The sequence below is a fragment of the Phyllobates terribilis genome, unplaced genomic scaffold (assembly GCF_046119375.1).
Source record: "Phyllobates terribilis strain yellow unplaced genomic scaffold, ASM4611937v1 Scaffold_4__5_contigs__length_816908805, whole genome shotgun sequence".
Lineage (NCBI taxonomy): Eukaryota > Metazoa > Chordata > Amphibia > Anura > Dendrobatidae > Phyllobates > Phyllobates terribilis.
Genome location: NW_027362764.1, coordinates 155,001,590 through 155,017,331, shown reverse-complemented (window position 1 = coordinate 155,017,331; position 15,742 = coordinate 155,001,590). Strand labels below are relative to the sequence as shown.

Below are 15,742 nucleotides of genomic sequence, written 5' to 3'. Positions count from 1 at the left end.
TTTTTTTTTTTTTTTTTCTCGTGAGTTAAACTAATGGGAGGATGCAGCACAAAACCTAAAGCAGGGTCCATGGTGTGAATTAATGAAATCTTCGCTTCCCCTCTCACATCCTATTCCATTTTAATTACAATAAAATGATGATATAATGGCCTCATTAAAAGTCGTTTAAAGCCCACATAATGTTTTTAACTACAGGAAAATGTGTAAAGTTAAGAAAACAATAAAAGTGCTGATAAATACTGAATAAGTCATATCATTAAATCTCAGATACTTTCCCCACACAAGTCATACACAGGATATCTAACATATATAAAGAGGGATGAAAAGTATGATATCCGGAAAGATCAGTTCTCCATGGTGTGACTGATGTGCATTCATTGTTCTGTATTATTGAGTTTTAGAAAAGTGAAGATTTAATACCGGTACACCATATTTGTAGTCAACATGTGGCAAATTAATCGAGAGAGCCCCGCTGGTGTAGGCGTCAAATAAAAATAGAGAGACAACTTTGTTTTCTCATACTGTAGAAAAGAGTCAGGAAACTATGATAAGTGAAGTGTTTCTAGGTAGACTCTCAAGCCCCTGAAATGGGGCCATAGCCAGAGAGAATAAAAAAGGCATCAGGTGCATTCCTACTCTGGTGCTTGTTGGAACCTCCTACCATATAAGGCACAAGCATTATACATGGCAGGTGGGAGCAGGGTCGGACTGGAGTGTCTGGGGCTCACAGGAGAAATTGAATCTAGAGACCCACCCTACTGCTATATTCAATTACCTGATAGCCGTTATCCCTGGTAGAGCATTGACTGTAAAACACAGACGGCTCCTGCATATCTACAGTGCACACACCATAACTGGAATGTACAATTACGGTAGTTTGCATTAAAGGGGTTCTTTGATGATTTGATGAAAGCAAACTATCACCGATCCACAGGTTAGGTAGGTGATAACTCTTCAAGTCTATACTTTCTTCTGTGTATATATTATCAGTGTACAGATAATACAGTGATCACCAGTGACATTATACACAGGAGCTATGTATATAGTGTACAGGTAATATAGCGATCACCAGTGACATAACATTATGTACAGGGCTCCTGTGTATACTGTCACTGGTGATCACTGCATTACCTGCACACTGACACTATATACAGAGCTCCTGCATATAATGTTATTGGTAATCACTGAATTGCCTGTACACTATACATAATATACAGAGCTATGTATAATGTCACTAGCATATACAGAGCTCCTGTGTATATAGTATATAGGTAATGCAGTGATCACCAGTGACAGTATACATTGGAGTTGTGTACATAGTGTTATGTTATTGGTGATTGCTGTATTACCTGTACACTATATACAGAGCTCCTATGTCACTGGTGATCACTGTATTATTTGTACACTGATACTATATACAGAGCTCATGTATATAATGTCACCAGTGGAAATATTAGCGTTAGTAATATTGTGTTTTTTATTCATGATAATTATTGTAGTATTATTTGGTTAATATTTGGTGGTTATACTTTATTTGGTCCAGTGTGGCGATATTTGTCCCTTGTATGTGGTATTAGTCTGTAACTACATGGTAGTAATCTTGTTATGATCTGCAACAAGTACTAAAGAAAGAAGGGGAAAGCTTTCCCTACAGTAAGACTAAGCTGCATCCCTACGATGTAGCGGGCTGCCTGTTCTTTGTGAACAGACCCACCTTAGTCCTAGACTAGTCTGAACGAAGACCTATAGAATAAAGGGGAGGGGTCCCTAAAAGAACTAAGGACTGGAACAAAAAAGGGACAGCTCCTGAACAGAGAGTTGTTGCAGAACACAAAAAGATAAACTGACAAAAAGGTACTAGAGGTCCCAAGGGACCAAGTGAACTGACAGAGATCGGCACCGAAGCACCTAGCTAGCAAAACAGTCAAACAGCACTGAAGTCCAGCACAGCCAAAAAGGTGGAGCTGGAATATAAAGGCAGAACACAAGATGGAAAAAACAAACAGGAGGGTTCTAACAAATACTGTATGTGATCTGGTCAAGGTATGACAGTATTTGTCCCTTGTATGTGGTATTATTTGGTCATAATATGGTGATAATATGTTGTCTGGATACTATACATAATATACAGAGCTCCTGTGTATAATGTCACTGGTGATCACTGTATTACCTGTACACTAACATTACACACAGAGCTCCTGTGTATATAGTATAAAGGTAATACAGTGATCACTGGTGACATTATATACAGGAGCTCTGTATATAGTGTTAGTGTACAGGTAATACAGGGATAATCGGTGACATTATACACAGGACCTTTATATATAGTATATAGTGTGCATGTACATGTAAAACAACAAATAATAGCACAATACACAAAAGAAAAGTGACCTTAAAAACCCTGCAAATAATGAATCTGACCCATTGTGTGCATATAGCCTTATAGAGTGGACTCCTAAACAGAGGACCAACCTCTGTGATATCCATATACTTCATGGGACTTCTGCTATGAAGGAACCTATTACAACCCCTGGCAAAAATTCTGGAATCACTGGGCTCGGAGGATGTTCATTCAGTTGTTTAGTTTTGTGCCATGTCTGTGATCTGCTTTTTTTCAACAACATTAAAGTAATTTCAAATGGCAACTTTATGGCTTTAAGACACACTAAAAGAAATCAAGATAAAAAATGTGGTACTCAGTAAGGGTAATTTTTTTCAGACCAAGCAGAGGGAAACAATTGTGGAATCACTCAATTCTGAGTAAAAAATTATGGAATCATGAAAAACAAACACACCAAAGAACACTCCAATACATCACTAGTATTTTGTTGCACCACCTCTGGCTTTAATAACAGCTTGCAGTCTCTGAGGCAGGGACTTAATGAGTGACAAACAGTACTCTTCATCAATCTGGCTCCAACTTTCTCTGATTGCTGTTGCCAGATCAGCTTTGGAGGTTGGAGCCTTGTCATGGACCATTTTCTTCAACTTCCACCAAAGATTTTTAATTGGATTGAGATCCGGACTATTTGCAGGCCATGACATTGACCTTATGTGTCTTCTTTCAAGGAATGTTTTCACAGTTTTTGCTCTATGGCAGGATGCATTATCATCTTGAAAAATGATGCTATCATCCCCAAACATCCTTTCAATTGATGGGATAAGAAAACTGTCCAAAATATCAATGTAAACATGGGCATTTATTGAAGATGTAATGACAGCCATCTCCCCAGTGCCTTTACCTGATATGCAGCCCCTTATCATCAATGACTGTGAAAATTTGCATGTTCTCTTCATGCAGTCATCTTTATAAATCTCATTGGAATGGCACCAAACAAAAGTTCCAGCATCATCACCTTGCCCAATGCAGATTCGCGATTCATCACTGAATATGACTTTCATCCAGTCATCCACATTCCATGATTGCTTTTCCTTAGCCCTTTGTAACTTTGTTTTTTTCTGTTTAGGTGTTAATAATGGCTTTTGTTTAGCTTTTCTGTATGTAAATTCCATTTCCTTTAGGCGGTTTCTTACAGTTCGGTCACAGACATTGACTCCAGTTTCCTCCCGTTCATTCCTCATTTGTTTTGTTGCGCATTTCCTGCTTTGGAGACATATTGCTTTAAGTTTCCGGTCTTGACGCTTTGATGTCTTTCTTGGTCTACCAGTATGTTCTCTTTTAACAACCTTCCCATGTTGTCTGTATTTGGTCCAGATTTTAGACACAGCTGACTTGGAACAACCAACATCTTTTGCAACATTGCGTGATGATTTACCTTTACCTTCTTTTAAGAGTTTGATAATCCTCTCCTTTGTTTCAATTGACATCTCTCCTGTTGGAGCCATGATTTATGTCAGTCCACTTGGTGCAACAGCTCTCCAAGGTGTGATCACTCCTTTTTAGATGCAGACTAACAAGCAGATCTAATTTGATGCAGGTGTTAGTTTTGGAAATTAAAATTTACAGGGTGATTCCATAATTTTTTCCTCAGAATTGAGTGATTCCATATTTTTTTTCCCTCTGCTTGGTCTGAAAAAAATTACTCTTACTGAGTACCACATTTTTAATCTTGATTTCTTTTAGTGTTTCTTAAAGCCCTAAAGTTGCCATTTGAAATGACTTTAGTTTTGTGCCTTGTCTGTGATCTGCTTTTTTTCAACAACATTAAACAACTGAATGAACATCCTCCGAGCCCAGTGATTCCATAATTTTTGCCAGGGGTTGTATAAGCCATTGTGATAAAGTTTTTGAAGCCAAATCAAGGGGAGACTAGTAAAGGAGAAGAAATTATACAGTGTGTATGAAAAATTAGACTTTTCTCCTTTTTAAAACCAATCCTTGTTTTGGATTAAAAATCTGCATCCAAATTGCATCCAGCAGTTTGAGCAAAGTGGATGTGATTTCATGGAAGCTAACGCCTGAGTGTCTAAAGATACTGCAGAACTGAGGTTATTTTGGTTAGTTTTTGGAGTTTGAAACCAAGTATGTAAAATTGCAATTGTGTTTTTAAGTGAAGAATTGCAGCATTTCTGCACTAAAAACGATTTACCAAATCTGAACCAAAAAAATGGATAAAAATGGATAAGAACACCTTTAAGTCGTTTGGCGCAGACACCTATGGGAAAACATGCAAAAAGAAATGTCTGTCTGTGGGAGAAATCGCCTCTGGATGAATTCACACTCAGCTGATTTAACCTAAACAAACAAAATATGTAATGAGGCCTAATGCATGTGTTTAGGGTTTAAAAACTCTATTCATATGCCACAGATGCCACCTATTGCTATGTAAATTGTAAAATCCACGTATAAACATGCAGATTTTGACTTTTACTTTGAACCCATCTCTGCAGCAGAAAAAAAGAAAAAAGCCACATTGCCTTCATTTATAAGAGAATATTCAGGAAGGTTAAATAAAAATTACGTAATCACGTCCTTGTACCTTCATGGTAATGTTAGCCTTATTCCCTGCTGGTGTCTGTATTCTCAACCAGTGTTGGACTAGGGTGCCAATGGCCCACCAGTGACCAACTCCAGGGTCCCCCGGCCCCTTTTTTCAGCTACATGCAAATGTGACATTTTCGTTAATCACAAATTTATATAACAATTAACTGGGGAGATTGTTAAATGAATAATATGCCGCCTTTATCTGTACATAGTGATTCAAGTATAATGTGGCAAGTACTGCTCCTATAAGAGGGTGGTGGCCACTCTTGCACAGGGGCCCACTGGAGGATTCACCTGTTCTCCATGCCAAGCCTGCTCTCAACCTTCAGCCATGATCAGCATATCACAAATCATCCGAGCTTCATCCAGAAAACTTGATTTTCATCCATATTGCTATTTGTGTATCTGTTTTGTTTTTGTTTTTTACATCCATGTGACATTCGATTTTATACATCAGTTTAAATTGTACATTATTAAATACATTTCCACAGGTTAAAAATGACAATGTATCTGGAAAAATCCGATGCTACACAGATAGACTTCTAGGCGAGTCTCGTAAAGGCCACATGCTAATTAGATTAAAGTAGGCAGTGCCCGCGTTTTCGGAAAAAGAAAAGATGACAATCTAATAAACATGGGGGCCTCCTCACCCTTCCCCCGACAGACGATTTGGGAAAATAATAGAATTGGCTTTAAATTCAAACAACCAATCCTTCTGCTCTCCCTGGAGATTGTTGGGATTGTCTTGGCATTGTAACACACGATCGCTCGGCCGGTGGTGTGGATATTCTAGATGGGATTATTATGGGGCTTTCTGACCATGTTACACTATTGGAAATCTTCTATCAGGACATATTCTGTATTTCAGGGCATGGCTTATCTGCAAAAAGTACCGTAGCTCTGTAATGTGCGATATAGACCAAAGACATTCTGCTGGATATCATTGTAAAAGATGGTACTGTTTGCAACATTTGCTAAACATCTGGCAAAAATGTTTCACCAGTCCATTTTATTTTATAAGTCTGTGTGTAAGGTTTCTTACTATTATTAGTCTTTTGTGTAATGTCTTGTTAGTGAACACTTTGTACAGATATAAATTTGGGCCGGGTGTGGGAAGAACACTCGGAAAGCAAAGTGACTGTCTGGTAGACAATTCCATTTCGTTGCATGCAGCTCTAGAAAGATGCAGGTAAACGTGTGTGAAGTCGACCTAAAAGGAATATTCCAATAAATAAAAGTTGTTACATATCTGGAGAGGTGGTAATTCTTAGATTGGTGTGGGTCCTACTAATTTTTTAAAAAGGGACCACTTCCCCACTGACTGCTGTTATCAATTTGGAATAACTCCAAAGCTGTAAATAATGCACTCTGCTATTTGAGTCTTTTAATATGTTATCGATGAAGCATGTTTTATAAATTAAGAATATTTAGTAGCACATATCCATGTTGTCCTACCAGCTTTCAAATTAAGGGCTTATGCAGCATTAGACCAGCGGTATATTCTTAGAAGGTCATGCATTAAAGGGAACCTGACAGCTGATATATGCTGCCTGATCAGCACTGGCTGTCACCCACATATATTTAAATGTGGCAGCCTAATAGCCGTTGGGGACTGAGCTGCACAGGAGACTAGTTGGGATCGGCTGGTCCCCGGTAACTTCTCCTCATCCACTACCCATGAAGTGACCGGTTTCTCCGATTACATGCACGCAGGGAGGGGACTGTAACTCAGGGGCTGCCATCAGGGAGAAACTGACGGAGGCCCACCGGTTTGACTAGTCTCTCGTGCAGCTTAGTTTAATAGCCGCCTGGGACCATGTTTTTCTCTAAAATGCCGCAGTGTTTCATAATTGAACATATGTGGCTGAAATCATGGATCAGACAGCATGCATCAGCTTTCAGGTACCCATTAACAGGACAGTTATAATGTTTCAAACTACTGATATAATGTACAACTACATGCAATGACAACATTGTGAGCACGATGGATCATCACCACAGCAATCACAGGCAGTCACAGACCACAGAAACCGGCAGAAACAAGATTTGAACAAACTGTGGTCGATCAAATGTAGCACCCTGAGGATTCGGCTGCTGCAGGGGTATTGCACCTCAACCCAGAGGTGTGATATTCCACTCCCGGGTAAGGATGGAGTGTGGATCTGAGCTCGGTAGGCTGCATGCACTACACACATCCCATTTCCGAGGAGCAGACCGACGGTACTCCCACTTAGAAATGTGCAGGTACGACCGAGTCTGTTCCTGGCTGGAGTGGGAGGGGGGTGGAACATCCCAAGTAGTGTAGGGGCAGATAGGGGGAGCAGCCTGGGTAAAGATAGGAGCTCATTGGGTGCTGGTCACCTGAGCTCACACATAGAGGGTGTATATAAGGTGGGCACCAACTAAGAACAGGGTCAGTTGCAGAGAGAAAGTCAGCGAGCGGAGGAGAAGAGAGACCCAGAGTGAGAGAGGAGAGAGAGAGACCCAGAGGGGGAAAAAGAAGAAAGGACTCTAAGACCCCAAATTAAATCCCCGGGTGAAGAGTCGGCACAGGGTACCGGAACCCAAGCTGGTGGGGGCAAAAACACACCCCAGCCAGAGACCGGAGGCCGTGGGCAGAGTTTGCCACGGCCACCCACCACATCCACCACGAAGGCACACCACGTGGAGGGTCAGGGAACCCGAGGCCAAGGGTCTCCCAACAGAAGGCCCGAGGGAGCTGGACCTGGGTGGATCAATAGTGGGGACGGCCAGAGAAAGGACAGAAGGAGAGCTCAGGGTCACGCTCCGGACTTATTTGGGGGTTGGCTGGATCCAGAACCTGGTGGACGCAGCACGGCTCGGGAGGTCACTCGAAGCTGGAGTGACCAGAACATCAGCAGTGAGTAAACATCCTAAACTGCATAACCCGACTCTGTCTCTGATTGCCGTCTACCCTGCATCACCACAACTCCCATCCTCTGCACCTGATCCCCCTGAGGCTATACCCCTCCCGTTGGGGGTTATCCTATCAAGCTGCACCAACACCACCAGTCTCAGCGGACCCTGCTGCAGCGGCGGCCACAGTGACCGCAACACAACGGGTGGCGTAGTCGACATTAAGAACTTAATAACATCTGTAGGACTGCCACATACAACTGAGTTTGACACCCTGGGCACGGACCGGGTCACAGCCACTCGGAAGACTACAACCCCCATCTGATCCGACTCCGGATATTCCCCATAAAGAATATGGCCCAGGGGGCGCGTCACAAACACATAGAAATATGATTGTAGATTAGGAACTAAAAACAGGGTTCCAAAAATTGCACCCCAGGGATGCTTCTGTGTTGTGCGTGATGTCAGCAGTACTAACCTCATTAAAGGGGTTGTCCACTACTACGACAACCCCTTCTAAATTTAAATGTTTACCCTAATTAAAATAAAAACACCTATACTCACCTCCGGTACCGACACAGTTCCAGCACTCATGTTCCTGGGGCTCAAATGAGGTTGTTATGTCACCTGAGCCCTGTGCGGAATCAGTATTGGCGTCACTGTCGCCGCCTTCGAATATAACAAACATCAACAGGAAGACAGGGCTGCATCTGCTGATAGGGTGCAGGGCTCAGGTGACGTAACAGCCTCACGTGAGCCCCAAGAACGCGAGTGCTGACACCACTAGAACAGCGTCGGCAGTGAGTATAGGTGTTTTTATTTTATTGGGAGTAAACATTCAAATTGAGAAGGGGTTGTCCTAGTAGTGGACAACCCCTTTAAGTTATAGCAGCAAGATCAGCAATAAGGCCACATTCATACATTCAGTATTTGAAATCAGTATTTATAAGCTAAAACCAGGAGTGGAACAAGTGTTTAAGTATATTTGTTATATAATAATGTTTGAAAAAATAATAGTAAAAAATACAAAGCAGAGTATCTGCTATAGCAAAAAGATTAGCAATTATTCTGTATTTTAGACACACCATAATCAAACTACCAAAGGGTGAATGAGAACACATGGTTTATTCCCCAACTCTAAACCTACAAACGTTAATTTTAAACTAGAAGAATAGGGATCCAAAAATTGCACCTCTGTAGAGCTTTCACCCCAGGGATGCTTCTCTGTTGTTTGTGGTGTCAGCAGTACTAACCACATTAAGCATTCATTGGTCAGTAGCTCAACCCCAAGAGAAGAATGATCAACCTCTAACCATGAATGGCCAAGATTGCCCCATACACATGCCCAATGTAAATTAAGGAGAGAAGATTTCACGTTGCTAACCATTCCCAGAATGCTTTTCAGCAAATAGTTTGCATAAAGAAATAGGGGCCTTGAGGACACAGCATTTTTGGCTGTTTTAGCCTCACTACATTCCCTGATCACTAAGGGCCCAATTCATCTTTGCATTTCCACCAGTTGCCTGGTGTGAATTAGGGTCTTTTTAATTTCCAACAAATTCAAACAATTTGCGCCTTTTTTCAAGTTTTCTTAAGGTGTTTAGATATCATTCAGCTTTTTCCGTCAGTGTGGCTTTTCCAGATAATTTAAATAAATTCATTAAAATTCAGCTTTTTCAGAAAGTTGCAAAATTTGGTGCAACTCTACTCTAGTCCTTCCCCTGCATTGATTTTATGTACGTCAGTAAAAAAAGGCGCATTTTTAAAAACATTTTGCAAGCTGTGCAACTTTTTGCACCGAAAAGTCACAGTGGAGTGGAACAGCACAGTGGAAGGCAGAATAAAAATAAGCTCATTTTGGGATCTGAGCAAAATGTATGACTCATGAGTGCTATTTTGATGAGTTGTGCACAAAAAAAGTCAGTAAGAACCATAAGAGAAAAAAAAGTGACTTAAAAAACTGCAAATGAAGAATGGGGACCTATTGTTTTACTCTGGGTAGATTCCTATCATGATTTTGGATTAATGACACATGAATTTGTAAGGCTACGTGCCCACGATCAGGAATAGCAGCATTTTGGATGCAGCTCACCTGCGCTGCATCCAAAACGCTGCGTAGTACAGCACGAGCACAGTGGATGGGATTTATAGAAATCCAATGCCCACCGTGCTTGTGACGCACCCCCTGGGCCGTGGGGTACTCGGTAGCCGGGCCAGTCGATGCTGGGGGATGTCACAGTGGCGGTGACCCAGTCCGTGACCCAGGGCGGTCAATGAAAGGGGATTATAGTTTTTATAGTTTAATGTTCGTGACGCCACCTGTGGTATGCAGCTATATGGAGCTGCCGCTGCGGTGCAGATCCTCTGGAGCTGTTGGTAATGCAGCAGAGTTGGTTCAGCTCTCCACAGGTAGAGCTAAGCTCCAGGGCGGTGCTGTGATGATTAATGAGGTAGATGTTGCTGTTCAGTGTAGTGTAGTGGATGGCGCAGATAATAATGCTAGGACACAGTGGGGTGCAGTCTTCAAGGTTAACTCACAGTTGTTGCACTCAAGGTTACCAGGATCAGGATAACCTCCCACGTCGTCCTGTGTTTACCAAGGAAGGGGTTCAGAAAACTCCCAAGTGTTTCAGGAGTACATAACGGGACCCTATTCTGTGTGCCTTCCTCGGTCGTCTTCCTGCACTGGCTCTCACCCTCCTGCCCTGCGCCTCGCAACCAGTGTCCCAAGCCGGCAACCTCCGATCCTCCGGCCTTTTACCAAAATGTATCTACCGTCTGCGTCTGTAAGTTGGTCTTTTAATGTGAAGGGAAGTCCCTTTTTAAAGGCAATGCTAACTCCTTTTGATGCTGAATTTGAGCAGCTGTGGAACCAATTTTGATAAGGTGAAAAGGAAGTGTTGGGTGTTCTTCCCTTTTTAAAATGTGTTTCTTGAAAAAATATAACTTGTGCATGGTGTTTGCGTAGTGAATAGAGGATCTGGCTGCATTTGGCTGGTGTGTTCATACCTTTAACATTATATGATGCCACGGTGATCCAGCCCCCTGTATCTTGTTTAGCCATAACCATGGGAACCATCTGCGAGTACCATTTTCATTATACACCTGTGGTAAAGAAATGTTAGAATAAACGTAGAACTATATACATACACATAAACTTTCTCATCTTCCGCAGGGGGGGGGTATTAAGAACCCAATTTTGAAGGATGAGATATAGTATAAGAACACCCAAGTGGTGATGCTTCTAATATCCATTTGACAACATATAGAGCACACCTTTTACGGAACAATTTAACCCAATTCAGCAGGGGGGAGACAGTTTTAAGTTCACATTCTCTTTCAGTATAAACCTTATTACTTAAGAGTGTTGACAAAGAAGAAAGAGGGAAAAGAACCAACAAGAGAGAGGGGAATAGGGAGAGGTGGGGGAAGGAGAATTTGGAGGATCAGGGCGGAGGAACAGAGTGAAATTACAATCCAGCATATAACAGAGTATTAATCAAAATACACCCAACAGGTTCTTTCAGCTTCATCTCTAGTGGGTGACAGGTTTAGACCCTCCATGTCTTTTATTAACTTCTCATGTTAAATCTCTTTTGGTAGAGGTCTTCTTGGATTTTGGAGAGGTGAACTTCTTTTTGGTGGACCATTCCCCAGGTTTGATTAGATTCGGAAAGTCTAATCCCATGTCCAGGGGAAGCCATGAAGAAATTTGTATAGGATCTATCTGTAGGAGTTCCCAGGATTTCTCTAGATCGTCAGGGGTACGAATGGTGATTTGTCGTCCCTCTTTAGTGATCCCCAAACCGAAAGGGAAGAGCCACCTGAATCTTAATCCTTTGGCGACTAGTGCGTCTGTCAGTGGCTTTAGTTGTCTCCTTTTTGCTAATGTGGTCGGCGAAATGTCTTGAAAGATTTGAAAATTTGTGTCGTTATAGATTAGAGGGGATTTCTCTCTGGCTCCTTTTAATATAGCTGCAGTGTCTAGATAACTTAACAATCTCTAGGTGGTTCCCCATTTTTGGGCTTTGTTTTGAGTGCTGTATGCACTCTTTCAATGATGATACTGTTGGCTTTGTTAGGTCCCAGAATGTAGGAAAATATCTCCATAGAGACTTTGTTGAGAGCCTCTGGCGCCCAGGATTCTGGGATACCTCTCAGGCGAACATTCTTCCTTCTACTCCTATTCTCCTGGTCTTCTACGGATAGGAAGATGTTGTTGAGGTGTTTCTGATGAGTGATAACTTGATCTTTCAAGATGTTAGAGGCCTCTATCAGATCTGTTTGGCCGTTCTCCAGTGTCTCCACCCTGTGGCCTATGTGTAGCATGTCTGCTCGTAATCCAATGGCTTCATGCTGTCAGCTAGTAGTTTTTTCATAAAGGAGCGAGAGATTGGTCTCTCCGCATTAGATTCACAGTCAGACTCATCAAAGCTCGTATCTTGGTTGTCCATGTTGGAAGAGAGTTTTGTATGGTGCGGTTTTGATTTGTCCTGGATCCGGGATGCTTCCCCCTTCCTTGTCAGAAATTTATCCAGTTCTCCCTGGGGAGTGGGTTTCGCAGCCGTTGGGATATTTCTCGTGAGACTTTTCGCCCTGTCTTTTTGTGTTTGGACCATTATATATTTCTTTAAAGCGGGCGATATTGGACCACCACTTGGGCAATGTGTACATTTTAGGCGTTCATATTTATTATTTTAGGTGACATTGATGGAGATGTGCACTCGCCCTCAATTAGCAGGGGCTTTATAATTGTATAGTTCCTAGCAGTGGCACCAAACAGTCACTAGATGGTGCACTTAGATTGCTGTATCCCAGTTCACTATGTTGTAAAATTAGAATCTTCTGGTGTCTGCTCTTAAGGTATATTCAAAGGAGCCTCATGAATTGTAGGGTATATATGTTATTATGCGTGGTGGAGGAAAATCACCTAAGTTATCCCTTTATAGCTTGCATCCTCCGCAGGGACTAGGAAAAGAATTGCAGTCCTCTGATAGAGATTAGCGTCTATTAAATTGCTTAGAGAAGCTGTAAACTGTATAGGTGTTTAGCTGTCTCTGCTGCAGGGAACTGCATTCAGTCATCTCCACTCCCACGCCACAGTTCCGCCAAGATGGCGTCGGCGCGTATGGCAGGAAAGTCCCTGGCGATTAATACAGGGCCGCCGTTCCAGCTTTGCCGGGACTCACCGATTCACGCGCCCTGCTCCCTCCGGCCCGTCAGCGGTGCTCCTCCAGCTAAGACCGCGTGCGCACTCACCGCAGTCTGTCGGGGGACAAGGCGTCGATCCCCCGCTTCTGGGTCTCCTTAGATCAGTCGGTGGTCTCGTGCGGTAAGTACAGAAGGGGTGACCCTTCTCACCAGACGCCACTCCACTATCACTGGAGCCGAGGGAGTAGCGATAGCTATGCCGCGGGCACGCCCAGCTCACTCCGGGTCTCTCCTCTGTGCCTCAGCGGTTCTCACTGGTCTTCAGGCGAGGCCGGGGCTTCAACCCTTCAGGTAGGACCGAGTTTTCCAGGCGGCGGTATATCTCTAGGATTATCCCGGGAGGCAGCTGTGTGACCAAGGGATGTTTCTCTGGTGTTTAGCCGCAGGATGGGGTGGGAGAGCCCCCTATAAATCAGAGTTTTTTAAGCTTAGTCCAGAGAGCTCCAAGAGATGCATCTCTCTTCTCCAGAGCTAGGACACGCCCCCCTGAGGTCCTATAGTTTTCCTCTGTGTAGGTTCCTCTCATGATTTTGGATTAATGACACGTGAATTTGTAAGGCTACGTGCCCACCATCAGGAATAAAATAGAAAGTGTTAGAAGGCGCTATCCGACTTGTGGCCTAGACCTGCAGCTGATACAGGCAGTGAACCAAAGAAGGCTGCAGGGATTAGGAATATGAGAAATGGAGTATCTGCGCTGGTCTTGGCTTAGGTACTGGAAAAAATTAAATATAGGCAAATTGGTGAACAAAATTATGTTTTATTTTTAATGATATTTCTTAAAATTGGGAAAAACAGTTGTGTGTTTAAAAATATTCAGGGGATGGTGGTTTATCTGCTTCGTGGATATAAAGCTTGCTAGGATCAATCTAGAGGGAGAAAGGATGAGGGGTTATTACCTGATACTGTTGCTAGTTCCAGGAATACTAATAGGTGTCAAGGGTGGTTACCTTCTTAGCGGTCTAGATGTATTTTCAATAGATGTGTTCTAGTCCGTGGGGGTGCACTCGGGGATTCTGTGAAAACAATGGGATTTTTGAGAGAGTGGTATGTGTTTAAGGATAATGGTCTCTATTCCTATAGTTCATACCTGATTTAGTGGGATGGTGGGAATACTGGCAGGATTACCAATGTTGTTATCCAGAAGGTTGTGTTGCTGCCGTTTTTCTGTGATATAGAAAGTTAATATTTCTTAGGACAATAGACAGGTGTGACTATGTCCAATAGATTAGATTACCTGATTAGATTTACCTTGTATGGTGCGACGCTTGGTCTGACAGAGGCACCTTTTGTGGTATCTGCAGTGGATGTACCACTAAGTGACTGCAAGGAAAGAGTGGAAACTCTCTCCCTTAATTTCCTTGGTGGCTGCAGTAGCTGCCAGGAGGAGCCGTAGAGGGTTGTGCTCCTATATGCTCCGTAGGCAGTATCCTAGCAAGCTTTATATCCACGAAGCAGATAAACCACCATATTTTGAAACACACGACTGTTTTTCCCAATTTTAAGAATTATCATTAAAAATAAAACATAATTTTGTTCACAGATTTGCCTATATTTATTTTTTTCCAGTACCTAAGCCAAGACCAGCGCAGATACTCCATTTCTCATACACCATCAGGAATAGCAGCATTTTAGATGCAGCTCACCTGCGCTGCATGCAAAACTCTGCGTTGTACAGTACAAGCACAGTCAATGGGATTTATAGAAATACCATGCCCACTGTGCTTGTTTTTGATGCTGCATAAACTCACCGGCGGCACGGATTTACGAGCCGCAGCATGTCAATTTCTGTACCGGAGACGCTAAGTCTCCGTTCAGATTTTGACCAATTGAATGTCATTGTATGCAATGAATCAGCATGTATTGATAAAACAAGTGAAACATTGGAGCACAGCGCTTTGGAAGCAGCAAAATGCACAGCGTCCAAAGCGCTGCTGGTTCCTGATCGTGGGGACATAGCCTTAAAGTTTCTGCCATACAGCAAAGGTTGCAATAATGAAACACTGATAAGATTTACACATCAGTGTATCTACTATAGTAGTGAAATTAACAATTAGGCAACGGCCCCACTATCAGTATTCGGTCATTATTTTTTCTCAGGAGTGGGAGCCAAAACCAGGAGTGGGTGATAAATGCAGAATTGGTGACTTGTTTCTGTCATACCTTTTCTCTGATTGTTCCTCACCTGGTTTTGGCTCCCACTCCTGAGAAAAAATACTGACCGAATACTGACCAAATACTGATAGTGGGGCCATGGCCTTATTCTGTGTTCTGGACATCACATTGGACCTTATTCTGTGTTCAGATTACCCCAGTGTGAATGAGGTCATGTGTTTTTATGACAACTGCCAAACTGCAAATAAAAAAACAAATCTAAAAAAAAACAAACAAAAAAAACCCCGCACTTGACACTACAAGTCTTACTTTTAAACCAGAAGATCAGGGTTCCAAAAATTGCACCTTTCTTAATGAGAGACTAATTAACCCTTCAGAGACTCTGCTCCTTTCGTTCTAGAGCATGGTTTCCCAAGCTCCAGCCCTCACAGCCCCAACACATCATGTTTTCAGGATTTCCTTAGTATCACATAGGAATTATTATTAAGGCATCAGAAATTGCCACAAGTTTTCTCCACTGTGCAATACTAAGGAACTCCTGAAAACATAACGTGTTGGGGGCTGTGCGGACGGGGTTTGGGACATCATTACATC

The 15,742-nt window shown here is 42.5% G+C and overlaps 1 protein-coding gene and 1 non-coding gene across 2 annotated transcripts in view; one reads left to right on the top strand and one right to left on the bottom strand.

Annotated features, from left to right (window-relative positions):
* HDAC9 (histone deacetylase 9) overlaps window positions 1-15,742 on the top strand; it is a 1,057,517-nt gene that overhangs the window by 127,564 nt on the left and 914,211 nt on the right. The gene's annotated exons all lie outside the window — the stretch shown is intronic.
* Window positions 8,998-9,124, bottom strand: LOC141266316 (U4atac minor spliceosomal RNA). The gene has a single exon (XR_012320358.1). It is a non-coding gene; the product is annotated as a U4atac minor spliceosomal RNA (small nuclear RNA).